The following is a 14,829-nucleotide window of genomic DNA, read 5'->3' as shown; positions in this document are numbered from 1 at the left end:
AAAATAAGTCGGACACACATCAACATTACACAACTTAGCCACATCTTGCAACCTCAAATCATTCACCACATTCCTCAACATCCTACCAGATACATCGATCTTACTCCCTTCAATCTCACAATTGAAATCCCCCACACATACCATAGGCTCTCTCCCCGGCAAAAACAACTTTAACTTCTCAAACAACTCCACCCTCTCATTCTTCTTAACAGACGCATACACATTAAATATTCGAACCTTAACTCCACCCACCTCCACCTTAACCATCAAACACCTTCCCTCTTCAATCACTGTATGGCTCTCTACCTTGAACCTCTTATCCTTAAATAACACACCAACCCCATCATTCCTATTTACAGAAGACATAGACCACACAGAATCCCCATATCCCCACTCCCCCTTCCCTACCTCTTCCACCAACCCACACTCTTGTACACAAATAACATCAGCCCCCATACCTGCCAACTCCTGCAAAATTGCAGCCCTCCTAACCCTACTCCTAAACACCCTAACATTAGATGAAATTATTTTAAAAGACATACTACTATCCCCATATGAAAAAAAACAAAGGAAAAAAACACAACAAAACAATCACCTATATACAAAAGAAAACACCAATCAATGCGATGTTCTACGGGTTAAGGTACCAAGCGGTACTTGTCCATGACCTTCCTGATCCACCTCGGATCTAAATAATGGTTCGAAAGGGTTTCTCGAACTAAACGAAGTCTCCTCACTCCTCTCAGCCCATTCTTTCTTTCTCGCTTTTTTTGGATACCTGTGACACAAATCATCCGCCACTTTCTTCCCTCTATGCCTTCCTGAAGACACAGCACTCTCTGAATCGGTAGTAAAATCTTCAATCACAGGCTCATTCTCCATCTCTTCCTCCAACTCCTTCTGCACCACAGCCACAGTCTTGCTCTCCATAAGCTTAAGTCCAGGTTTTCCCGCCAAAACGGGTTTTCCCTCCAAAATGGGCTTTCCCTCCAAAATTGGATTTCCCTCCAAAATTGGAGACCCCTCCAAAACTGGAGTCCCCTCCAAAACTGGAGTCCCCTCCATCACAGCACTTGTCTCCATTTTATCTCTCTCTTCCAGGTATCTCTTTCCCTCCTCCTGCTTCCTTTCTACCTCTTTCTGTCTTTCGATCTTCTCCTCCTCCCTCCTTTTTCTCTCTTCCGGGCACTCTCTCATCACATGTCCAGCCTCTCCACATACATGGCATTTTTTTGGCTCAGGACACGCATTGGCCTCATGTCCCTCTTTCTGGCAATTCCTGCACACTCTCACAGCCGCACAATTCTCCTTCACATGCCCAAACATATGGCACTTTCTGCAGAACATGGGCTGCCCAGGGTAGGTAAGATAACCTCTCTGCCCCGCAATAGAAAAACTCGCCGGGGGATGCTGCACTCCGTAAATTCCACTGGCATCTTGCTTCAACTTCACCAAAAACTTATACACCGCATTAAACACTCCCAATATGCTCTTCTGTGCAATCCCTCCTCTGACAGTCTCACAGTACTGCTTCAAAAAATTTTCCACCAACTTCACATCCATAAACGGGTTGTATACACGGACTAAAAGGGGTTTCTCCTCCAACTCAAACAAAGGCTCAAATGACACATTCTTCATAATGGTATTTTCCACATTCTCACGCAGGCTCTGGTAAAAGGACAGGCACCCATTAATAGTGTAGAAACTCACATCATATATACCTTGCCGCTTACTTTCCTGTAAGCAAAAGACGTCCTTCATCGGTATCCCGGCCATGTCCTCCACCAAACGACGCCCCACAAACGTGATCTTATTCTTCTCCACATCAGAAACCTCCACCTTCACCCGAATAGTGTTCTTAACGAATCCAGCTGCCATCTTCTCTGTCGGTCTGAGACCACAGTATCGCCTCCTGAAAAAACCCTCTGCAAGCAGAGAAACACGCACCCCTGACCCAGACCAAGTTTACACTTGATCTGAGCCAAAAGGCCGAGAAGCGATAACCGTGAAAGGGGCGGGCCCAACAAGGTCCCCTTCATGGGCACTATCACTGCTTGCTGTCAGGGAGGCTGCCAGACAATTTTCCATGCACACTCTGGGCTGGGGGGCAGTCAACCACCAGTACACACAGCAGAACCTAAACCCATACCATTATTGCTAAGCAGCAAGACAGGGGCCCATTGCACTCCCACGGGGCCTTTTTAAATGCAATCCATAACCCGGATTTGCCAGGAACCCTTCTTACTCCTCCTACTTGCATGTGACACTGGGCTTAGGATCTGCATAGGAAACACACACACAAGCACACACCTACCTTTGTTGCCTGCAGATGCCTCCTTGGCTGTCCCCAAACGGTATCAAACCAACACCCACGGGAAGCTGTAAGCATAGAGGACATGCCTGCACCCCATTGGACTTACCTGTGTGGGTTAAACCCGGGTTATTTGACAACCTATGGCGGTGATGGTTCTGCTCAGGCAGAGCAGTGCTGATGCTCCTCATAAAGCTGTCGCTGCTGTGAAGGTTCTAGGTGACATCACAAATCCCTATGGTTACATACACAACAAAGCTGGGTTGTTGTTGTTTACACTCTGCAAGGCCTGTGGAAGTGAGTGACATCATAGCACTGTAGTTCTGAGGGTTCTAGATGGATGCAACAATCTCCTGTTGCTTCTATGAAGGCCATAATAGACGACATCACCAAACAGCTCCATAGTCACATACACAGCAAAGGAGAGATGTTGTTTACACCTAGTGATGTCAGTGGTATTGAGTGACATCACAGCACAGTGCTAAGGCTCCTGGGCCTGGACACAGCAGCGGCTGCAATATCTCAACGGAGAATACGTTTATATATATGTGTGTGTGTGCGCGTATATATATATATATATATATATATATATATATATATATATATATATATTTCTCCGCCGAAATCACTTTTAAACCCATTTCCACCTTTTTTTCCCTTCTCTTCCTCTTACTTTTTTTTCACGTTTTTTTACGTTTTTCTCCTTTTCGCCTCTTTTCTGGGCGTATTATTCTTCTTTTTCTTCTTTTTTTTCGTCTAATGCATACCCCATCAGTGCAGCAATGCTTATTCAATACCGCCAGCAGATGGAGACACTGGGGGATAATTTTCTAAGGATTTATACTGATTTTTCCTGTCTGAATTTGTCGCACAGAAAGTTGCAGGCCAAATATGTGTGACATTTCTGCGACTTTAGCTTCTAGAGCATTTTTACAACATTATACATAGGTGCTGAATACATAAAAAGCGACTGTTCAGCGACAGACAAGTCGCATCGGCTGAAAGTAGGCCAGAATGTCAGTCCATGTTGGAGCAGGTTTAGATACAGTCTAAAGCATAGATCTCAAAGTCTGTGCACAGAATTTAGCAAGGGCCTCGCACCTTCTGATGCATCAGGTAGGTGCACAATAGCATAGCCTAACCCTCTGTACTTTGGTCTATATTGATGCGGGACATAGACAGCCAGCTGATGACCAATCCATTAGTGCAATGGATGGCTGGAAGCATTTGTCTTTGCCTTTGCAATACCACAGAAGCAATGCATGGTCAATGTACAGCAATGACACACCTGTGTGAACAGCCAGGAGACCCCCCCCCCATGTTATGTTACATAGTTACATAGTTAGTACGGTCGAAAAAAGACATATGTCCATCAAGTTCAACCAGGGAATTAAGGGGTAGGGGTGTGGCGCGATATTGGGGAAGGGATGAGATTTTATATTTCTTCATAAGCATTAATCTTATTTTGTCAATTAGGAACATTCAGCACCCACCCGCTATCAAGGCAGCTGCCTATCATGTCATGCCCTACCTGCACAGGTGTGCTGGCTACTCAAATGATCCAATTAAGGAGGCCATTTAGTCAGCAGCAGCAGAAGTCCTGTGCCTGGACGCTCCAACAGCGGCCAGACACAAGCAGAAGCAGAAGCAGCAGCAGCAGCACCACCTTTTGTTTTTTGGCTGCAGCAGCAGCAGCAGCAAGGCCCACAGGGCTGGCTAGCTGGCTAGCCAGCAAGCAGGTAGCAATGAAAGTAGGAATCTTTCTTTTTAACCCTGTAAGGGGGTGGTGCACTGTACCCGAAGATACTGCCATATCGGGTCAATGCATAGGGCGACGGAAGCAAGCTTCGAAATCGGCCCCCGTTCTCAAAAATCCATTTAATATATGGTCCCCAGATAGGGGACGTATCAGATATTAAACTGATAAGAACAGATACTACACTTGATCTTAGCCAAAAGGCCGAGAAGCGATAACCGTGAAAGGGGCGGGCCCAACAAGGTCCCCTTCATGGGCACTATCACTGCTTGCTGTCAGGGAGGCTGCCAGACAATTTTCCATGCACACTCTGGGCTGGGGGACAGTCAACCACCAGTACACACAGCAGAACCTAAACCCATACCATTATTGCTAAGCAGCAAGACAGGGGCCCATTGCACTCCCACGGGGCCTTTTTAAATGCAATCCATAACCCGGATTTGCCAGGAACCCTTCTTACTCCTCCTACTTGCATGTGACACTGGGCTTAGGATCTGCATAGGAAACACACACACAAGCACACACCTACCTTTGTTGCCTGCAGATGCCTCCTTGGCTGTCCCCAAACGGTATCAAACCAACACCCACGGGAAGCTGTAAGCATAGAGGACATGCCTGCACCCCATTGGACTTACCTGTGTGGGTTAAACCCGGGTTATTTGACAACCTATGGCGGTGATGGTTCTGCTCAGGCAGAGCAGTGCTGATGCTCCTCATAAAGCTGTCGCTGCTGTGAAGGTTCTAGGTGACATCACAAATCCCTATGGTTACATACACAACAAAGCTGGGTTGTTGTTGTTTACACTCTGCAAGGCCTGTGGAAGTGAGTGACATCATAGCACTGTAGTTCTGAGGGTTCTAGATGGATGCAACAATCTCCTGTTGCTTCTATGAAGGCCATAATAGACGACATCACCAAACAGCTCCATAGTCACATACACAGCAAAGGAGAGATGTTGTTTACACCTAGTGATGTCAGTGGTATTGAGTGACATCACAGCACAGTGCTAAGGCTCCTGGGCCTGGACACAGCAGCGGCTGCAATATCTCAACGGAGAATACGTTTATATATATGTGTGTGTGTGCGCGTATATATATATATATATATATATATATATATATATATATTTCTCCGCCGAAATCACTTTTAAACCCATTTCCACCTTTTTTTCCCTTCTCTTCCTCTTACTTTTTTTTCACGTTTTTTTACGTTTTTCTCCTTTTCGCCTCTTTTCTGGGCGTATTATTCTTCTTTTTCTTCTTTTTTTTCGTCTAATGCATACCCCATCAGTGCAGCAATGCTTATTCAATACCGCCAGCAGATGGAGACACTGGGGGATAATTTTCTAAGGATTTATACTGATTTTTCCTGTCTGAATTTGTCGCACAGAAAGTTGCAGGCCAAATATGTGTGACATTTCTGCGACTTTAGCTTCTAGAGCATTTTTACAACATTATACATAGGTGCTGAATACATAAAAAGCGACTGTTCAGCGACAGACAAGTCGCATCGGCTGAAAGTAGGCCAGAATGTCAGTCCATGTTGGAGCAGGTTTAGATACAGTCTAAAGCATAGATCTCAAAGTCTGTGCACAGAATTTAGCAAGGGCCTCGCACCTTCTGATGCATCAGGTAGGTGCACAATAGCATAGCCTAACCCTCTGTACTTTGGTCTATATTGATGCGGGACATAGACAGCCAGCTGATGACCAATCCATTAGTGCAATGGATGGCTGGAAGCATTTGTCTTTGCCTTTGCAATACCACAGAAGCAATGCATGGTCAATGTACAGCAATGACACACCTGTGTGAACAGCCAGGAGACCCCCCCCCCATGTTATGTTACATAGTTACATAGTTAGTACGGTCGAAAAAAGACATATGTCCATCAAGTTCAACCAGGGAATTAAGGGGTAGGGGTGTGGCGCGATATTGGGGAAGGGATGAGATTTTATATTTCTTCATAAGCATTAATCTTATTTTGTCAATTAGGAACATTCAGCACCCACCCGCTATCAAGGCAGCTGCCTATCATGTCATGCCCTACCTGCACAGGTGTGCTGGCTACTCAAATGATCCAATTAAGGAGGCCATTTAGTCAGCAGCAGCAGAAGTCCTGTGCCTGGACGCTCCAACAGCGGCCAGACACAAGCAGAAGCAGAAGCAGCAGCAGCACCACCTTTTGTTTTTTGGCTGCAGCAGCAGCAGCAGCAAGGCCCACAGGGCTGGCTAGCTGGCTAGCCAGCAAGCAGGTAGCAATGAAAGTAGGAATCTTTCTTTTTAACCCTGTAAGGGGGTGGTGCACTGTACCCGAAGATACTGCCATATCGGGTCAATGCATAGGGCGACGGAAGCAAGCTTCGAAATCGGCCCCCGTTCTCAAAAATCCATTTAATATATGGTCCCCAGATAGGGGACGTATCAGATATTAAACTGATAAGAACAGATTTTTTTTTTTTTTATCTAAAGCCGAGGAACGTGCTTTCGATTCACCCAAAGTGCAAGAAAAAGTGCAAACGTGTTACACTAAAAAAAAACGTGCACAAAGGATGCGGTCTATCGCAAGCCCTTCTCCGATAGGAGAGAGGCCCCCCAACAAACCTTACCCTTCACCTCCGGACCAAAAGGTACCTGCGAGGTTCCAGGTTCGATGTCCCTTTTCGCCGAAGCTACTAGGGGACCACAAATGCTCCCGGCATCCCCCTTGGCGTTGGCCAAGGTATCTGCCCGCAGAGCCGATTACGGTAGGTACCCTGCCAAAGCAGGAGTACCCGGGGTGTTTGCAGGGAGGTGCGGAACCTAATGGCCACACACACACCTCCCCTAGACCGCCAGGAGGGACACCCAGAAGGGCTACCGCATCCTGACAAATCCTGTGAACACACAACACGCAAAAAGTGACACAGTGAGACAAAAAAGAAATAAATAAGTGAATGTGTGCAGATATACTGCCCGGACATCCGGCCGGATCTATAAAAATTTCTCTGATCCTAGCCAGAAGGCCGGGAATCAAGAGGTGAGTGCCACAAGGTGAAGAGATTATGGTGCCCGTGCTTCAACTCAGTGAGCCTATTCTCCCAGTGAGTTTCGGCACCTCGGGGTCACCACTCCCCGAGGCACAAAAGTACCTCGGCTCTAGACCCTCTCAGCCTCATGGCGAGACCCGGAGGGAACAGGTCACATCGGGGCAGCCGTCGAGCTGATTCCTCAGAACCAGCCCCGGAAAGCCCTGGTACACCTGCATCCTCCATGCAGCACCCATCCCCACCAGCATGAAAACTGATAAGAACAGATACTACACTTGATCTTAGCCAAAAGGCCGAGAAGCGATAACCGTGAAAGGGGCGGGCCCAACAAGGTCCCCTTCATGGGCACTATCACTGCTTGCTGTCAGGGAGGCTGCCAGACAATTTTCCATGCACACTCTGGGCTGGGGGGCAGTCAACCACCAGTACACACAGCAGAACCTAAACCCATACCATTATTGCTAAGCAGCAAGACAGGGGCCCATTGCACTCCCACGGGGCCTTTTTAAATGCAATCCATAACCCGGATTTGCCAGGAACCCTTCTTACTCCTCCTACTTGCATGTGACACTGGGCTTAGGATCTGCATAGGAAACACACACACAAGCACACACCTACCTTTGTTGCCTGCAGATGCCTCCTTGGCTGTCCCCAAACGGTATCAAACCAACACCCACGGGAAGCTGTAAGCATAGAGGACATGCCTGCACCCCATTGGACTTACCTGTGTGGGTTAAACCCGGGTTATTTGACAACCTATGGCGGTGATGGTTCTGCTCAGGCAGAGCAGTGCTGATGCTCCTCATAAAGCTGTCGCTGCTCTGAAGGTTCTAGGTGACATCACAAATCCCTATGGTTACATACACAACAAAGCTGGGTTGTTGTTGTTTACACTCTGCAAGGCCTGTGGAAGTGAGTGACATCATAGCACTGTAGTTCTGAGGGTTCTAGATGGATGCAACAATCTCCTGTTGCTTCTATGAAGGCCATAATAGACGACATCACCAAACAGCTCCATAGTCACATACACAGCAAAGGAGAGATGTTGTTTACACCTAGTGATGTCAGTGGTATTGAGTGACATCACAGCACAGTGCTAAGGCTCCTGGGCCTGGACACAGCAGCGGCTGCAATATCTCAACGGAGAATACGTTTATATATATGTGTGTGTGTGCTCGTATATATATATATATATATATATATATATATATATATATATTTCTCCGCCGAAATCACTTTTAAACCCATTTCCACCTTTTTTTCCCTTCTCTTCCTCTTACTTTTTTTTCACGTTTTTTTACGTTTTTCTCCTTTTCGCCTCTTTTCTGGGCGTATTATTCTTCTTTTTCTTCTTTTTTTTCGTCTAATGCATACCCCATCAGTGCAGCAATGCTTATTCAATACCGCCAGCAGATGGAGACACTGGGGGATAATTTTCTAAGGATTTATACTGATTTTTCCTGTCTGAATTTGTCGCACAGAAAGTTGCAGGCCAAATATGTGTGACATTTCTGCGACTTTAGCTTCTAGAGCATTTTTACAACATTATACATAGGTGCTGAATACATAAAAAGCGACTGTTCAGCGACAGACAAGTCGCATCGGCTGAAAGTAGGCCAGAATGTCAGTCCATGTTGGAGCAGGTTTAGATACAGTCTAAAGCATAGATCTCAAAGTCTGTGCACAGAATTTAGCAAGGGCCTCGCACCTTCTGATGCATCAGGTAGGTGCACAATAGCATAGCCTAACCCTCTGTACTTTGGTCTATATTGATGCGGGACATAGACAGCCAGCTGATGACCAATCCATTAGTGCAATGGATGGCTGGAAGCATTTGTCTTTGCCTTTGCAATACCACAGAAGCAATGCATGGTCAATGTACAGCAATGACACACCTGTGTGAACAGCCAGGAGACCCCCCCCCCATGTTATGTTACATAGTTACATAGTTAGTACGGTCGAAAAAAGACATATGTCCATCAAGTTCAACCAGGGAATTAAGGGGTAGGGGTGTGGCGCGATATTGGGGAAGGGATGAGATTTTATATTTCTTCATAAGCATTAATCTTATTTTGTCAATTAGGAACATTCAGCACCCACCCGCTATCAAGGCAGCTGCCTATCATGTCATGCCCTACCTGCACAGGTGTGCTGGCTACTCAAATGATCCAATTAAGGAGGCCATTTAGTCAGCAGCAGCAGAAGTCCTGTGCCTGGACGCTCCAACAGCGGCCAGACACAAGCAGAAGCAGAAGCAGCAGCAGCACCACCTTTTGTTTTTTGGCTGCAGCAGCAGCAGCAGCAAGGCCCACAGGGCTGGCTAGCTGGCTAGCCAGCAAGCAGGTAGCAATGAAAGTAGGAATCTTTCTTTTTAACCCTGTAAGGGGGTGGTGCACTGTACCCGAAGATACTGCCATATCGGGTCAATGCATAGGGCGACGGAAGCAAGCTTCGAAATCGGCCCCCGTTCTCAAAAATCCATTTAATATATGGTCCCCAGATAGGGGACGTATCAGATATTAAACTGATAAGAACAGATACTACACTTGATCTTAGCCAAAAGGCCGAGAAGCGATAACCGTGAAAGGGGCGGGCCCAACAAGGTCCCCTTCATGGGCACTATCACTGCTTGCTGTCAGGGAGGCTGCCAGACAATTTTCCATGCACACTCTGGGCTGGGGGGCAGTCAACCACCAGTACACACAGCAGAACCTAAACCCATACCATTATTGCTAAGCAGCAAGACAGGGGCCCATTGCACTCCCACGGGGCCTTTTTAAATGCAATCCATAACCCGGATTTGCCAGGAACCCTTCTTACTCCTCCTACTTGCATGTGACACTGGGCTTAGGATCTGCATAGGAAACACACACACAAGCACACACCTACCTTTGTTGCCTGCAGATGCCTCCTTGGCTGTCCCCAAACGGTATCAAACCAACACCCACGGGAAGCTGTAAGCATAGAGGACATGCCTGCACCCCATTGGACTTACCTGTGTGGGTTAAACCCGGGTTATTTGACAACCTATGGCGGTGATGGTTCTGCTCAGGCAGAGCAGTGCTGATGCTCCTCATAAAGCTGTCGCTGCTGTGAAGGTTCTAGGTGACATCACAAATCCCTATGGTTACATACACAACAAAGCTGGGTTGTTGTTGTTTACACTCTGCAAGGCCTGTGGAAGTGAGTGACATCATAGCACTGTAGTTCTGAGGGTTCTAGATGGATGCAACAATCTCCTGTTGCTTCTATGAAGGCCATAATAGACGACATCACCAAACAGCTCCATAGTCACATACACAGCAAAGGAGAGATGTTGTTTACACCTAGTGATGTCAGTGGTATTGAGTGACATCACAGCACAGTGCTAAGGCTCCTGGGCCTGGACACAGCAGCGGCTGCAATATCTCAACGGAGAATACGTTTATATATATGTGTGTGTGTGCGCGTATATATATATATATATATATATATATATATATATATATATATTTCTCCGCCGAAATCACTTTTAAACCCATTTCCACCTTTTTTTCCCTTCTCTTCCTCTTACTTTTTTTTCACGTTTTTTTACGGTTTTCTCCTTTTCGCCTCTTTTCTGGGCGTATTATTCTTCTTTTTCTTCTTTTTTTTCGTCTAATGCATACCCCATCAGTGCAGCAATGCTTATTCAATACCGCCAGCAGATGGAGACACTGGGGGATAATTTTCTAAGGATTTATACTGATTTTTCCTGTCTGAATTTGTCGCACAGAAAGTTGCAGGCCAAATATGTGTGACATTTCTGCGACTTTAGCTTCTAGAGCATTTTTACAACATTATACATAGGTGCTGAATACATAAAAAGCGACTGTTCAGCGACAGACAAGTCGCATCGGCTGAAAGTAGGCCAGAATGTCAGTCCATGTTGGAGCAGGTTTAGATACAGTCTAAAGCATAGATCTCAAAGTCTGTGCACAGAATTTAGCAAGGGCCTCGCACCTTCTGATGCATCAGGTAGGTGCACAATAGCATAGCCTAACCCTCTGTACTTTGGTCTATATTGATGCGGGACATAGACAGCCAGCTGATGACCAATCCATTAGTGCAATGGATGGCTGGAAGCATTTGTCTTTGCCTTTGCAATACCACAGAAGCAATGCATGGTCAATGTACAGCAATGACACACCTGTGTGAACAGCCAGGAGACCCCCCCCCCATGTTATGTTACATAGTTACATAGTTAGTACGGTCGAAAAAAGACATATGTCCATCAAGTTCAACCAGGGAATTAAGGGGTAGGGGTGTGGCGCGATATTGGGGAAGGGATGAGATTTTATATTTCTTCATAAGCATTAATCTTATTTTGTCAATTAGGAACATTCAGCACCCACCCGCTATCAAGGCAGCTGCCTATCATGTCATGCCCTACCTGCACAGGTGTGCTGGCTACTCAAATGATCCAATTAAGGAGGCCATTTAGTCAGCAGCAGCAGAAGTCCTGTGCCTGGACGCTCCAACAGCGGCCAGACACAAGCAGAAGCAGAAGCAGCAGCAGCACCACCTTTTGTTTTTTGGCTGCAGCAGCAGCAGCAGCAAGGCCCACAGGGCTGGCTAGCTGGCTAGCCAGCAAGCAGGTAGCAATGAAAGTAGGAATCTTTCTTTTTAACCCTGTAAGGGGGTGGTGCACTGTACCCGAAGATACTGCCATATCGGGTCAATGCATAGGGCGACGGAAGCAAGCTTCGAAATCGGCCCCCGTTCTCAAAAATCCATTTAATATATGGTCTCCAGATAGGGGACGTATCAGATATTAAACTGATAAGAACAGATACTACACTTGATCTTAGCCAAAAGGCCGAGAAGCGATAACCGTGAAAGGGGCGGGCCCAACAAGGTCCCCTTCATGGGCACTATCACTGCTTGCTGTCAGGGAGGCTGCCAGACAATTTTCCATGCACACTCTGGGCTGGGGGGCAGTCAACCACCAGTACACACAGCAGAACCTAAACCCATACCATTATTGCTAAGCAGCAAGACAGGGGCCCATTGCACTCCCACGGGGCCTTTTTAAATGCAATCCATAACCCGGATTTGCCAGGAACCCTTCTTACTCCTCCTACTTGCATGTGACACTGGGCTTAGGATCTGCATAGGAAACACACACACAAGCACACACCTACCTTTGTTGCCTGCAGATGCCTCCTTGGCTGTCCCCAAACGGTATCAAACCAACACCCACGGGAAGCTGTAAGCATAGAGGACATGCCTGCACCCCATTGGACTTACCTGTGTGGGTTAAACCCGGGTTATTTGACAACCTATGGCGGTGATGGTTCTGCTCAGGCAGAGCAGTGCTGATGCTCCTCATAAAGCTGTCGCTGCTGTGAAGGTTCTAGGTGACATCACAAATCCCTATGGTTACATACACAACAAAGCTGGGTTGTTGTTGTTTACACTCTGCAAGGCCTGTGGAAGTGAGTGACATCATAGCACTGTAGTTCTGAGGGTTCTAGATGGATGCAACAATCTCCTGTTGCTTCTATGAAGGCCATAATAGACGACATCACCAAACAGCTCCATAGTCACATACACAGCAAAGGAGAGATGTTGTTTACACCTAGTGATGTCAGTGGTATTGAGTGACATCACAGCACAGTGCTAAGGCTCCTGGGCCTGGACACAGCAGCGGCTGCAATATCTCAACGGAGAATACGTTTATATATATGTGTGTGTGTGCGCGTATATATATATATATATATATATATATATATATATATATATATATATATTTCTCCGCCGAAATCACTTTTAAACCCATTTCCACCTTTTTTTCCCTTCTCTTCCTCTTACTTTTTTTTCACGTTTTTTTACGTTTTTCTCCTTTTCGCCTCTTTTCTGGGCGTATTATTCTTCTTTTTCTTCTTTTTTTTCGTCTAATGCATACCCCATCAGTGCAGCAATGCTTATTCAATACCGCCAGCAGATGGAGACACTGGGGGATAATTTTCTAAGGATTTATACTGATTTTTCCTGTCTGAATTTGTCGCACAGAAAGTTGCAGGCCAAATATGTGTGACATTTCTGCGACTTTAGCTTCTAGAGCATTTTTACAACATTATACATAGGTGCTGAATACATAAAAAGCGACTGTTCAGCGACAGACAAGTCGCATCGGCTGAAAGTAGGCCAGAATGTCAGTCCATGTTGGAGCAGGTTTAGATACAGTCTAAAGCATAGATCTCAAAGTCTGTGCACAGAATTTAGCAAGGGCCTCGCACCTTCTGATGCATCAGGTAGGTGCACAATAGCATAGCCTAACCCTCTGTACTTTGGTCTATATTGATGCGGGACATAGACAGCCAGCTGATGACCAATCCATTAGTGCAATGGATGGCTGGAAGCATTTGTCTTTGCCTTTGCAATACCACAGAAGCAATGCATGGTCAATGTACAGCAATGACACACCTGTGTGAACAGCCAGGAGACCCCCCCCCCATGTTATGTTACATAGTTACATAGTTAGTACGGTCGAAAAAAGACATATGTCCATCAAGTTCAACCAGGGAATTAAGGGGTAGGGGTGTGGCGCGATATTGGGGAAGGGATGAGATTTTATATTTCTTCATAAGCATTAATCTTATTTTGTCAATTAGGAACATTCAGCACCCACCCGCTATCAAGGCAGCTGCCTATCATGTCATGCCCTACCTGCACAGGTGTGCTGGCTACTCAAATGATCCAATTAAGGAGGCCATTTAGTCAGCAGCAGCAGAAGTCCTGTGCCTGGACGCTCCAACAGCGGCCAGACACAAGCAGAAGCAGAAGCAGCAGCAGCACCACCTTTTGTTTTTTGGCTGCAGCAGCAGCAGCAGCAAGGCCCACAGGGCTGGCTAGCTGGCTAGCCAGCAAGCAGGTAGCAATGAAAGTAGGAATCTTTCTTTTTAACCCTGTAAGGGGGTGGTGCACTGTACCCGAAGATACTGCCATATCGGGTCAATGCATAGGGCGACGGAAGCAAGCTTCGAAATCGGCCCCCGTTCTCAAAAATCCATTTAATATATGGTCCCCAGATAGGGGACGTATCAGATATTAAACTGATAAGAACAGATACTACACTTGATCTTAGCCAAAAGGCCGAGAAGCGATAACCGTGAAAGGGGCGGGCCCAACAAGGTCCCCTTCATGGGCACTATCACTGCTTGCTGTCAGGGAGGCTGCCAGACAATTTTCCATGCACACTCTGGGCTGGGGGGCAGTCAACCACCAGTACACACAGCAGAACCTAAACCCATACCATTATTGCTAAGCAGCAAGACAGGGGCCCATTGCACTCCCACGGGGCCTTTTTAAATGCAATCCATAACCCGGATTTGCCAGGAACCCTTCTTACTCCTCCTACTTGCATGTGACACTGGGCTTAGGATCTGCATAGGAAACACACACACAAGCACACACCTACCTTTGTTGCCTGCAGATGCCTCCTTGGCTGTCCCCAAACGGTATCAAACCAACACCCACGGGAAGCTGTAAGCATAGAGGACATGCCTGCACCCCATTGGACTTACCTGTGTGGGTTAAACCCGGGTTATTTGACAACCTATGGCGGTGATGGTTCTGCTCAGGCAGAGCAGTGCTGATGCTCCTCATAAAGCTGTCGCTGCTGTGAAGGTTCTAGGTGACATCACAAATCCCTATGGTTACATACACAACAAAGCTGGGTTGTTGTTGTTTACACTCTGCAAGGCCTGTGGAAG

General features: G+C 46.6%; 4 non-coding genes and 2 pseudogenes across 4 annotated transcripts; all 6 read right to left on the bottom strand.

The window, feature by feature from the left end:
* Nucleotides 1-4,092: 4,092 nt before the first annotated feature.
* Nucleotides 4,093-4,283, bottom strand: LOC130301157 (U2 spliceosomal RNA). The gene has a single exon (XR_008851841.1). It is a non-coding gene; the product is annotated as a U2 spliceosomal RNA (small nuclear RNA).
* Nucleotides 4,284-6,361: 2,078 nt separating this feature from the next.
* On the bottom strand, nucleotides 6,362-6,541 carry LOC130301201 (U2 spliceosomal RNA; annotated as a pseudogene).
* A 697-nt stretch (nucleotides 6,542-7,238) lies between these two features.
* On the bottom strand, nucleotides 7,239-7,398 carry LOC130301205 (U2 spliceosomal RNA; annotated as a pseudogene).
* A 2,080-nt stretch (nucleotides 7,399-9,478) lies between these two features.
* On the bottom strand, nucleotides 9,479-9,669 carry LOC130301204 (U2 spliceosomal RNA). The gene has a single exon (XR_008851883.1). It is a non-coding gene; the product is annotated as a U2 spliceosomal RNA (small nuclear RNA).
* A 2,082-nt stretch (nucleotides 9,670-11,751) lies between these two features.
* Nucleotides 11,752-11,942, bottom strand: LOC130301196 (U2 spliceosomal RNA). Its single transcript, XR_008851880.1, has one exon. It is a non-coding gene; the product is annotated as a U2 spliceosomal RNA (small nuclear RNA).
* Nucleotides 11,943-14,030: 2,088 nt separating this feature from the next.
* LOC130301192 (U2 spliceosomal RNA) lies at nucleotides 14,031-14,221 on the bottom strand. The gene has a single exon (XR_008851875.1). It is a non-coding gene; the product is annotated as a U2 spliceosomal RNA (small nuclear RNA).
* Between the last annotated feature and the right edge of the window lie 608 nt (nucleotides 14,222-14,829).

The sequence above is a fragment of the Hyla sarda genome, unplaced genomic scaffold (assembly GCF_029499605.1).
Source record: "Hyla sarda isolate aHylSar1 unplaced genomic scaffold, aHylSar1.hap1 scaffold_1113, whole genome shotgun sequence".
Classification (NCBI taxonomy): domain Eukaryota; kingdom Metazoa; phylum Chordata; class Amphibia; order Anura; family Hylidae; genus Hyla; species Hyla sarda.
Note: the sequence above shows the minus strand (reverse complement) of the source record. Positions and strands in the feature narration are given on the sequence as shown.